The 12,893-nt window shown below is 49.4% G+C and overlaps 1 protein-coding gene across 3 annotated transcripts in view; it reads left to right on the forward strand.

Annotated features, from left to right (window-relative positions):
* LOC120042113 (double-stranded RNA-specific adenosine deaminase-like) overlaps positions 1-12,893 on the forward strand; it is a 34,834-nt gene that overhangs the window by 16,016 nt on the left and 5,925 nt on the right. The gene's annotated exons all lie outside the window — the stretch shown is intronic.

The following is a 12,893-nucleotide window of genomic DNA, read 5'->3' on the forward strand; positions in this document are numbered from 1 at the left end:
GTGTGAGGTACACGGGGGTGGAGTGTGTTGTGAGCGTACACTGGGGTGGAGTGTGTGTGTATCTGAAAGGGTGGTACATATTCTTACTTAGTCAGCTAGCTGCAAACCTTCAGCTAAGTGACACTGACAGATTCTCTCTCATCCTAACACACACACACGCACGCACGCACACACACTCTCTCTCTTTCTCATCCTCTCATCTTCTCACAAAGTGATCCCTCTTCCTGCTCTTCACCACTGTAGCCATGACTACCACACACACTTTTCTCCTCTCTTTTGTTTGCTATTCTGTTGGTCTTTTCTGTATACTTCTCCTCTTGTATCCCATATTCCCTTTCTCCATTTCATTCATCTGATGCATTGATAAGCCATTCAGTTGGACTAATATTTCACTCTCTCCCCCCAGCTCTCTCCCTCCTCTCATTAGTCACGCCTTCCTCCCCTCTAAAGGTGACTGATTGGATTGGAGAGCCTGAGACAGAATAAATCCAACTGACAGGTCAAGAGATTTGTGTGGAAGTATATTATATATAACATTTAAGTAGTCCCTCACAAGCGCACATAGACTTGACACAGGAGGTCAGGAAACACACACTAAAAGCCTTTCTTCTCATACTGCGCTTCGAGGTAGGTGTCCTAGCGTCATGACCAGACAAAGTGAACAGATAGACACACACACACACACACACACACAGAGCAGCTGATAGAGCAAACGGACTCACAACAGAGCATTTTATAATTGTTTTATGAGTTATTTGAAGCGAAAATAGGTGTGTAATGAATTCAAATCAACCAAATAGGGCTTCATAACACGGCGTAATCTGGTTTACTGATGTAATATGCCGAAAACACTGTCAAGGTACTCATAAGACAAGTCTCTCACAAATATGTCTGTTTCTAACAGGTTCTTAGCTAAAGATCACCCGGGACGATGCATACTGAAACATACACACACACCAGATCAGACGTACACACACACCCCTGGGCCTGCAGTCGGTGATAAGGCTCCATCTGGGGTGAGTGATGGCACTGCAGATCTCTCTTTGGTCAGACTTTCCACAGACCTAGCCTGACATTCAGTTCACACAGCTCCCCAGACCAGCTTGACAACATTCAGTTCACACAAGCTCCCCAGACCTAGCCTGACAACTTCAGTTCACACAGTTCCCAGACCGAGCTGACAACATTCAGTTCACCAAGCTCCCCAGACCTAGCTGACAAACATTCAGTTCACACAGTCCCCCCAGACCTAGCCTGACAACATTCAGTTCACACAGCTCCCCAGACCTAGCCTGACAACATTCAGTTCACACAGCTCCCCAGACTAGCCTGACAACATTCAGTTCACACAGTTCCCCAGACCTAAGCCTGACAACATTCAGTTACACAGCTCCCCAGACCTAGCCTGACAACATTCAGTTCACACAGTCCCCAGACCTAGCCTGACAACATTCAGTTCACACAGTTCCCCAGACCTAGCCTGCAAACATTCAGTTCACACAGTTCCCCAGACCTAGCCTGGACAACATTCAGTTCAACACAGTTCCCCAGACCTAGCTGCAACATCAGTCACACAGTCCCCAACCTATCCTGACAAACATCAGTTCACACAGCTCCCAGACCTAGTGACAACATTTCAGTCACACAGCTCCCCAGACCTAGCCTGACAACATTCATTCACACAGCTCCCCAGAACTAGCCTGACAACATTCAGTTCACACAGCTCCCCAGACCTAGCCTGACAACATTCAGTTCACACAGCTTCCCCAGACCTAGCCTGAAAACATTCAGTCACACAGTTCCCCAGAACCTAGCCTGACAACATTCAGTTCACACAGCTCCCCAGACCTAGCCTGAACAAACATTCAGTTCACACAGCTCCCCAGGACCTAGCTGACAACATCAGTTCACACAGCTCCCCAGACCCTAGCCTGACAACCTCAGTTCACACAGCTCCCACACAGTTCCCCAGACCTAGCCTGACAACATTCAGTTCACACAGCTCCCCAGACCGAGCCTGACAACATTCAGTTCACACAGCTCCCCAGACCGAGCTGACACACATTCAGTTCACACAGTTCCAGACCTAGCCTGACAAACATTCAGTTCACACAGCTCCCCAGACCGAGCTGACAACATTCAGTTCACACAGCTCCCCAGACCTAGCCTGACAACATTCAGTTCACACAGCTCCCCAGACCTAGCCTGGACAACATTCAGTTCACACAGCTCCCCAGACCGAGCCTGACAACATTCAGTTCACACAGCTCCCCAGACCGAGCCGACAACATTCAGTTCACACAGCTCCCCAAACCGAGCCTGACAACATTCAGTTCACACAGTTCCCCAGACCTAGCCTGACAACATTCAGTTCACACAGCTCCCCAGACCTAGCCTGACAACATTCAGTTCACACAGCTTCCCAGACCTAGCCTGACAACATTCAGTTCACACAGCTCCCCACACAGCTCCCCAGACCTAGCTGACAACATCAGTTCACAAGCTCCCCACACAGTTCCCCAGACCTGCCGGACAAAATTCAGTTCACACAGTTCCCAGACCTAGCCTGACAACATTCAGTTCACACAGCTCCCAGACCGAGCCTGACAACATTCAGTTCACACAGCTCCCCACACAGTTCCCCAGACCGAGCCTGACAACATTCAGTTCACACAGCTCCCCAGACCGAGCCTGACAACATTCAGTTCACACAGCACCCCACACAGTTCCCAGACCGAGCCTGACACAATCAGTTCACACATTCCCCAGACCGAGCTGACAACATTCAGTTCACACAGCTCCCCAGACCTAGCCTGACAACATTCAGTTCACACAGCTCCCCAGACCTAGCCTGACAACATTCAGTTCACACAGCTCCCAGACCTAGCTGACAAACATTCAGTTCACACAGCTCCCCAGACCTAGCTGACAACATTCAGTTCACACAGTTCCCAGACCTAGCCTGACAACATTCAGTTCACACACTCCCCAGACCTAGCCTGACAACTTCAGTTCACACAGCTCCCAAGACCTAGCCTGACAACATTCAGTTCACACAGTTCCCCAGACCTAGCCTGACAACATTCAGTTCACCAGTTCCCAGACCTAGCCTGACAACATTCAGTTCACACAGTTCCCAGACCTAGCCGACAACATTCAGTTCACACAGCTCCCCAGACCTAGCCTGACAACATCAGTTCACACAGCTCCCCAGACCTAGCCTGACAACATTCAGTTCACACAGCTCCCCAGACCTAGCCTGACAACATTCAGTTCACACAGCTCCCAGACCTAGCCTGACAACATTCAGTTCACACAGCTCCCCAGACCTAGCCTGACAACATTCAGTTCACACAGTTCCCCAGACCTAGCCTGACAACATTCAGTTCACACAGTTCCCCAGACCTAGCCTGACAACATTCAGTTCACACAGTTCCCCAGACCTAGCCTGGACAACATTCAGTTCACACAGCTCCCCAGACCTAGCCTGACAAATTCAGTTCACACAGCTCCCCAGACCTAGCCTGACAACATTCAGTTCACACAGCTCCCCACACAGTTCCCCAGACCTAGCCTGACAACATTCAGTTCACACAGCTCCCCAGACCGAGCCTGACAACATTCAGGTCACACAGTTCCCAGACCTAGCCTGACAACATTCAGTTCACACAGCTCCCCAGACCTAGCCTGACAAACATTCAGTTCACACAGCTCCCAACCTAGCCTGACAACATTCAGTTCACACAGCTCCCCAGACCTAGCCTGACAACATTCAGTTCACACAGCTCCCCACACAGTTCCCCAGACCTAGCCTGACAACATTCAGTTCACACAGCTCCCCAGACCGAGCCTGACAACATTCAGTTCACACAGCTCCCCAGACCGAGGCTGAAACATTCAGTTCACACAGTCCCCAGACCTAGCCTGACAACATTCAGTTCACACAGCTCCCCAGACCGAGCCTGACAACATTCAGTTCACACAGCTCCCCAGACCTAGCCTGACAACATCAGTTCACACAGCTCCCCAGACCTAGCCTGACAACATTCAGTTCACACAGCTCCCCAGACCGAGCTGACAACATTCAGTTCACACAGCTCCCAGACCGAGCCTGACAACATTCAGTTCACACAGCTCCCCAAACCGAGACTGACATTCAGTTCACAGTCCCCAGACCTAGCCTGACAACATTCAGTTCACACAGTTCCCCAGACCTAGCCTGACAACATTCAGTTCACACAGCTCCCCAACAGCTCCCCAGACCTAGCTGACAACATTCAGTTCACACAGCTCCCCACACAATCCCCTACCCCAAACTCCCCAGACTGCTGACAACATTCAGTTCACACAGCTCCCCAGACCGAGCCTGAAAACATTCAGTTCACACAGCTCCCCAAACCGAGCCTGACAACATTCAGTTCACACAGCTCCCCAACCGAGCCTGACAAACATTCAGTTCACACAGCTCCCCAAACGAGCCTGACAACATTCAGTTCACACAGTCCCCAGACCTAGCCTGACAACATTCAGTCACACAGCTCCCCAAACCGAGCCTGACAACATTCAGTTCACACAGCTCCCCAGACCTAGCCTGACAACATTCAGTTCAACAGCTCCCAGACCTAGCCTGAACAACATTCAGTTCACACAGCTCCCCACACAGTCCCAGACCTAGCCGACAACATTCAGTTCACACAGCTCCCCAGACCGAGCCTGACAACATTCAGTTCACACAGCTCCCCAGACCTAGCCTGACAACATTCAGTTCACACAGCTCCCCAGACCAAGCCTGACAACATTCAGTTCACACAGCTCCCCAGACCGAGCCTGACAACATTCAGTTCACACAGTTCCCCAGGACCTAAGCCTGACAACATTCAGTCACACAGCTCCCCAGACCGAGCCTGACACATTCAGTTCACACAGCTCCCCAGACCGAGACTGACAACATTCAGTTCACACAGCTCCCCAGACCTAGCCTGACAACATTCAGTTCACACAGCTCCCCAGACCGAGCCTGACAACATTCAGTTCACACAGCTCCCCAGACCGAGCCTGACAACATTCAGTTCACACAGCTCCCCAAACCGAGCCTGACAACATTCAGTTCACACAGTTCCCCAGACCTAGCCTGACAACATTCAGTTACACAGTTCCCCAGACCTAGCCTGACAACAATTCAGTTCACACAGCTCCCCAGACCTAGCCTGACAACTCAGTTCACACAGCTCCCCACACAGTTCCCAGACCTAGCCTGAAACATTCAGTTCACACAGTCCCCAGACCGAGCCTGACAACATTCAGTTCACACAAACTCCCCAAACCGAGCCTGACAACATTCAGTTCACACAGCTCCCCAAACCGAGCTGACAACATTCAGTTCACACCGCTCCCCACACAGTTCACACAGCTCCCAGCCCTGAAACATTGAAATATTTTCTGTAGGGGCATCAAAGCACCTTCAAAATCTGAGGGGGCACAAAGTACTTGAGGACGCTGGTGGGTGGGGTCTGGAGGGGGGCTAGGCCAGCGTATGGAAGTGGATCATTTTTTATACACCTGAAACAGCTTTTTCCTGCAACCTAGAGCCACACTCATGATTCATTCTATGTACAAAAATGTATATTTGCATATACTAATCATACCTTTGAGCAGTCTGTATCCTTCAGACTGGTGATTATTGTTTTTAAGAAACTAAATATGCCTCTCTGCTAAAATCTGGGTAAAAGATTGAAAGGAATGTCTTACTCAGTTAATTAGTAATGTTTGCTTTTCTAAAGTCTATCATCTTGCCAGCAGGCATGTCAGCTAAATAGAGACACCAGCTACTCTAACTGGAACAGCCGGAAATGGCTTCTTGGTAGCTAATTATGAGGTTGGGAACCTCTCTGAACTAAAACCAACTTCATAAAATGCTAGTATTACAGAGCAACAAAACTTTAACAATTATATTTTAAACAGGACAAATCTGAGGGGACAAAATCATGTGGCCCTTATGGGCATGACGTCTCTGCTCTGGTCACATCACAGCGCCCCAGGCCTAGCCTGGCAATATTCAGTTCAACCAGACTCACGGCTCCCCGGGCCTAGCCTGACAACATTCAGTTCACACAGTTCCCCAGACCTAGCCTGACAAACATTCAGTTCACACAGTTCCCCAGACCTAGCCTGACAACATTCAGTTCACACAGCTCCCAGACCACCTGACAACATTCAGTTCACACAGCTCCCACACAGTTCCCAGACCTAGCCTGAAACATTCAGTTCACACAGCTCCCAGACCCGAGCTGACAACATTCAGTTTCACACAGCTCCCCAAACCGAGCCTGACAACATTCAGTTCACACAGCTCCCCAAACCGAGCATGACAACATTCAGTTCACACAGCTCCCAAACCCGAGCCTGACAACATTCAGTTCACACAGTTCCCCAGACCTAGCCTGACAACATTCAGTTCACACAGCTCCCCAAACCGAGCTGACAACATTCAGTTCACACAGCTCCCCAGACGAGCCTGACAACATTCAGTTCACACAAGCTCCCAGACCGAGCCTGACAACATTCAGTTCACACAGCTCCCCAAACGGCCTGACAAATTCAGTTCACACAGTTCCCAGACCTAGCCTGACAAACATTCAGTTCACACAGCCCCCAAACCGAGCCTGACAACATTCAGTTCACACCGCTCCCCCACACAGTTCACACAGCTCCCCAGCCCTGACAACATTGAAATATTTCTGTAGGGGATCAAAGCACCTTCAAAATCTGAGGGGGCACAAAGTACTTGAGGGACGCCTGGTGGGTGGGGTCTGGAGGGGGGCTAGGCCAGCGTATGGAAGTTGGATCATTTTTTATACACTGAAACAGCTTTCCTGCAACCTAGAGCCACACTCATGATTCTTCTATGTACAAAAATGTATATTGCATATCTAATCATCCTCTTGAGCAGTCTGTATCCTTCAGACTGGTGATTATTGTTTTTAAGAAACTAAATATGCCTCTCTGCTAAAATCTGGGTAAAAAGATTGAAAGGAATGTCTTACTCAGTTAATTTAGTAATTGTTTGCTTTTCTAAAGTCTATCAATCTTGCCAGCAGGCATGTCAGCTAAATAGAGACACCAGCTACTCTAACTGGAACAGCCGGAAATGGCCTCTGGTAGCTAGTTATGGGGGTGGGAACCTATCTGAGCTAGCTAAAAACCAACTTCATAAAATTGCTAGTATTACAGAGCAACAAAAACTTTAACAATTATATTTTAAACAGGACAAATCTGAGGGGGACAAAATCATGTGGGCCCTTATGGGCATGACGTCTCTGCTCTGGTCACTCACAGCGCCCCCAGGCCTAGCCTGGCAATATCAGTTCAACCAGACTCACGGCTCCCCGGGCCTAGCCTGGCAATATTCAGTTCAACCAGACTCACAGCTCCCCAGGCCTAGCCTGGCAATATTCAGTTCAACCAGACTCACAGCTCCCCCAGGCCTAGCTGGCAATATTCAGTTCAACCAGACTCACAGCTCCCCCAGGCCTAGCAATATTCAGTTCAGCCAGACTCACAGCTCCCCCAGGCCTAGCCTGGCAATATTCAGTTCAGCCAGACTCACAGCTCCCCGGGCCTAGCCTGGCAATATTCAGTTCAACCAGATCCACAGCTCCCCAGGCCTAGCCTGGCAATATTCAGTTCAACCAGACTCACAGCTCCCAGGCCTAGCCTGGCAATATTCAGTTCAGCCAGACTCACAGCTCCCCCAGGCCTAGCCTGGCAATATTCAGTTCAACCAGACTCACAGCTCCCCAGGCCTAGCCTGGCAATATTCAGTTCACCAGACTCACAGCTCCCCCAGGCCTAGCCTGGCAATATTCAGTTCAACCAGACTCACAGCTCCCCAGAGCCTAGCAATATTCAGTTCAGCCAGAACTCACAGCTCCCCCAGGCCTAGCCTGGCAATATTCAGTTCAGCCAGACTCACAGCTCCCCCAAGCCTAGCCTGGCAATACTCAGTTCAGCCAGACTCACAGCTCCCCCAGGCCTAGCCTGGCAATATTCAGTTCAACCAGACTCACAGCACCCCCAGGCCTAGCCTGGCAATACTCAGTTCAGCCAGACTCACAGCTCCCCGGCCTAGCCTGGCAATACTCAGCGCGTCGAAGAATATCAACTAGACAGACGCTGATGTAACGTGCCCTCACTGTCCCACTGAGGGACTGAATAACTGGTAAAACACACACAGCACTCTATTCCGTTCACTGCATCAGTGTTGTGTAAAGGTCAACCCTCCACCAGACAACATCCTCTTTGAAGACAAACAGTAGAATCCATAACACACACACCACTAGGGAGTCCATAGCTTTAATGACCAATTACTCTTTCTGCACAAGAGACAAACAAGACTGAAGAAACACCCAATAAACACTTCTCAAAAGTGTGTTGACTGTAGTGTTTTACTTGGCTAACGTCTGTACCACGGTTATGAGGGCTTTAGTATACAATTTAAAAAAGACAAACACACATTTCAGCTTTTACAAAGCCGGTCTTTATAATCACTTAAAACTTGACAGAATTTCATCCATAAAAAAAAAAAAAATTTAAAACAAATTTCTGTCTTGTTAACTTGTTAAAACGTTTCAAAAAAATTGTCAATAGAAAATCAATTTTAGGCATGACTTACAAAATATATACATAATATATACATATACATACACACACAGAGATATATACATACCCTACACAAACATTGTTATTGCATATACATCTGTGTATTTATGTATTTGTATGTACATGATGTATATATTGCTTCACCCTTGAATGATTTGATCAGACTGAACTAAAACATAAAAACAAACCAGTCTTTCTCCCTGTCCGCATAAAACACCGCCGGCCACATTCTGGCCACGCTAGGAAGGACAAGAGTGCAAAAGCCTTTCTCTTCTTCTCTTTTTTATCACAACTACGAGTAATCACTTATCCTAACCTGAACTTTGACCCCCCCCTAACATGAATCCTAAAATGAGAACAAGTAGCTGATTTACTTGTTCTCAGCAGTTCTCAACGTCACCGTGTGTCCTTTCTGACTGGCCCTCGAGTGACAACACCAAAAAAACTCAAGAACAATAGCGATACACACAACATAGGACACAACAATAACAGAAGAATTATGATCTAGGCTAGTTAGTCATCATCAAATCTATGTTACAGTCAAGAGTTATGGGATGGAGCAGGCTGTGACCTGTAGACGTAGCCATAGCATAACAACAGTGTAAAGGGGTGGGTACTAGGTCGGGGAGTAGCTAAACGTTACAAGGCTGGTTTATATATAAATAAAGTGTGATCACTACTATCCATGCTCAGGCCGATAAGTACAGATTAAACTAGTCATGCGTGATTGAATGGCTGGCTGGCGAGTAGGACAGGGTCAGGTGTAGGGTGTCGAACTAGAGAGACAGGGCTGTGTGCGTATGAGAAGGGCAGGGAGGGTTTTCCTGTATGTAAATGTGAAGATAGAGTGTACTGGGGCTACTTTACAGTGGAGCAGTAGTGCATGCTATGCAGCTCTGAATGCCACTACATCACATAGTAAACATGAGACTAAGCCCCCTATTCTCCCCTCTTTTCTATATTCTGTTAGTTTTGTGTACAGTAGCAACCCCTTCTCTCTCCATCTCTCTTGCTGCTGTCTGACCCTCACCCCTTGGGCTGGCCTGTTATCCCCTTCCTCCCTCCATCTCAGTAACTCTGTCTGACCCTCACCCCTTGGGCTAGCCTGTTATCCCCTTCCCTCCCTCCTCTCAGTAACTCTGTCTGACCCTCACCCCCTTGGGCTGGCCTGTTATCCCCTTCCCTCCCTTCTACATGGCCTGTGTGTACGCACTACTACCCCACTGGCTGCTGTTATAGTCAGTGGTTGTGCTTCCATAGCTATTGTTGTTGTGTATCCCTGGTTGCTATTAGCAACACTTCCTGCCCCATGGCCATCGGAGGCGGCGCTTCGTCAAAGCTCTTCTCCTCCAATGGCTTGCCAATCCAGGCTCCGTAACCATGGCTACCGAGCGCATCGAAGAACTGCTGCTTGGCGACCTGGAAGGACATGGCGGCCATCTTGGCTTGGGCGTAAGACGGGAGAGCCAGCAGGTCCTGGCGCCCGCACTGTTGGCATAAAGACCGGAATTGCCGGAAGATGTTGGACTTGGAGACCCGCGACACGTCCAGTTTGGGGCTAGAGGGAAGACAAACAGGGTTTAGGAATACACAGAAGCTACTGCGCTGGGAGTGAAACATTTTCAACATGTTTTTCATATGAATTAAATGCCAATACTCGATATGGAGTATAAAATATGATAGCTATTCTATTGAAATGGGGCCCTGTGTAGCCCAGGTTACCACCTGGTGCTGCTATCTGGATGAGGGTGGATGAGGTTGAGGGTCTGGTTCTAGTTGTGGTGCGGGGTGCGTACCCGTCCAGTTTGCCCTTGGTCCCATCCAGCACCTCCACAGTGATGTGGTCTGGCTGGCTCCAGTTTCACGTGACTCCTTGGTCTTCCCGTGTGACGCGTCGAGTCATACACACTCACCCTCCCACCTGAAGGGAGACAGAGATGGAGTGATGGAGGAGTAAAGGGAGAGGAAGAGTGTGTTCAATTATAGGCATTTAGCTATACCCACAATAACATCTGATAAATATGTGTATGAGACCAATAACATTGATTTTGATTTGAAATGACTAAATAAGTCCTTTCAGATGAATCAACAATTTTAAACAGGGCGGAAAGCAATGTGTGTGTCTGCGTTAATGGCTATGCTGAAGCTTGGAGAGGCTGTTTGTGTACTATGTGTGTATGTGTGTACTCGGGGTGGTTGAGTGTGTTCTGTGTGTGTACCTCGGGTGGTTGAGTGTGTTTCTGTGTGTGTACCTCGGGGTGGTTGAGTGTGTTTCTGTGTGTGTACCTCGGGTGGTTGAGTGTGTTTCTGTGTGTGTACCTGGGTGGTTGAGTGTGTTTCGTGTGGTACATCGGGGTGGTTGAGTGTGTTGTGTTCTGTGTGTGTACCTCGGGGTGGTTGAGTGTGTTTCTGTGTGTGTACCTCGGGGTGGTTGAGTTGTGTTTCTGTGTTGTGTACCTCGGGGTGGTTGAGTGTGTTTCTGTGTGTGTACCTCGGGGTGGTGAGTGTGTTTCTGTGTGTGTACCTCGGGGTGGTTGAGTGTGTTTCTTGTGTGTACCTCGGGGTGGTTGAGTGTGTTTCTGTGTGGTACCTCGGGGTGGTTGAGTGTGTTTCTGTGTGTGACTCGGGTGGTTGAGTGTGTTTCTCGTGTGTGTACCTCGGGGTGGTTGAGTGTGTCTGTGTGTACCTCGGGGTGGTTGAGTGTGTTTCTGTGTGTGTACCTCGGGGTGGTGAGTGTGTTTCTGTATGTGTACCTCGGGGTGGTTGAGTGTGTTTCTGTGTGTGTACCTCGGGTGGTTGAGTGTGTTTCTGTGTGTGTACCTCGGGGTGGTGAGTGTGTTTCTGTGTGTGTACCTCGGGGTGGTTGAGTGTGTTTCTGTGTGTGTACCTCGGGGTGGTTGAGTGTGTTTCTGTGTGTGTACCTCGGGGTGGTTGAGTGTGTTTCTGTGTGTGTTACCTCGGGGTGGTGAGTGTGTTTCTGTGTGTGTACCTCGGGGTGGTTGAGTGTGTTTCTGTGTGGTACCTCGGGGTGGTTGAGTGTGTTTCTGTGTGTGTACCTCGGGGTGGTTGAGTGTGTTTCTGTGTGTGTACCTCGGGTGGTTGAGTGTGTTTCTGTGTGTGTACCTCGGGGTGGTTGAGTGTGTTTCTGTGTGTGTACCTCGGGTGGTTGAGTGTGTTTCTGTGTGTGTACCTCGGGGTGGTTGAGTGTGTTCTGTGTGTGTACCTCGGGTGGTTGAGTGTGTTTCTGTGTGTGTACCTCGGGGTGGTTGAGTGTGTTTCTGTGTGTGACTCGGGGTGGTGGAGTGTGTCTGTGTGTGTACCTCGGGGTGGTTGAGTGTGTTTCTGTGTGTGTACCTCGGGTGGTTGAGGTGTTTCGTGTGGTACCTCGGGGTGGTTGAGTGTGTTTCTGTGTGTGTACCTCGGGGTGGTTGAGTGTGTTTCTGTGTTGTGTACCTCGGGGTGGTTGAGTGTGTTTCTGTGTGTGTACCTCGGGTGGTTGAGTGTGTTTCTGTGTGTGTACCTCGGGGTGGTTGAGTGTGTTTCTGTGTGTGTACCTCGGGGTGGTGAGTGTGTTTCTGTGTGTGTACCTCGGGGTGGTTGAGTGTGTTTCTGTGTGTGTACACGGGTGGTTGAGTGTGTTCTGTGTGTGTACCTCGGGGTGGTTGAGTGTGTTTCTGTGTGTGTACCTGGGGTGGTTGAGTGTGTTTCTGTGTGTGTACTCGGGGTGGTTGAGTGTGTTTCTGTGTGTGTACCTCGGGGTGGGTGAGTGTGTTTTTGTGTGTGTACCTCGGGGTGGTTGAGTGTGTTTCTGTGTGTGTACCTCGGGGTGGTTGAGTGTGTTTCTGTGTGTGTACCTCGGGGTGGTTGAGTGTGTTTCTGTGTGTGTACCTCGGGGTGGTTGAGTGTGTTCTGTGTGTGTACCTCGGGTGTGAGTGTGTTTCGTGTGTGTACCTCGGGGTGGTTGAGTGTGTTTCTGTGTGTGTACCCTCGGGGTGTTGAGTGTGTTCTGTGTGTGTACCTCGGGGTGGTTGAGTGTGTTTCGTGTGTGTACTCGGGGTGGTTGAGTGTGTTTCTGTGTGTGTACTCGGGGTGGTTGAGTGTGTTTCTGTGTGTGTACCTCGGGGTGTTGAGTGTGTTTCTGTGTGTGTACCTCGGGTGGTTGAGTGTGTTTCTGTGTGTGTACCTCGGGGTGGTTGAGTGTGTTTCTGTGTGTGTACCTCGGGGTGGTTGAGTGG

The sequence above is a fragment of the Salvelinus namaycush genome, unplaced genomic scaffold, assembly GCF_016432855.1.
Source record: "Salvelinus namaycush isolate Seneca unplaced genomic scaffold, SaNama_1.0 Scaffold614, whole genome shotgun sequence".
NCBI classification, from domain to species: Eukaryota; Metazoa; Chordata; class Actinopteri; order Salmoniformes; family Salmonidae; genus Salvelinus; species Salvelinus namaycush.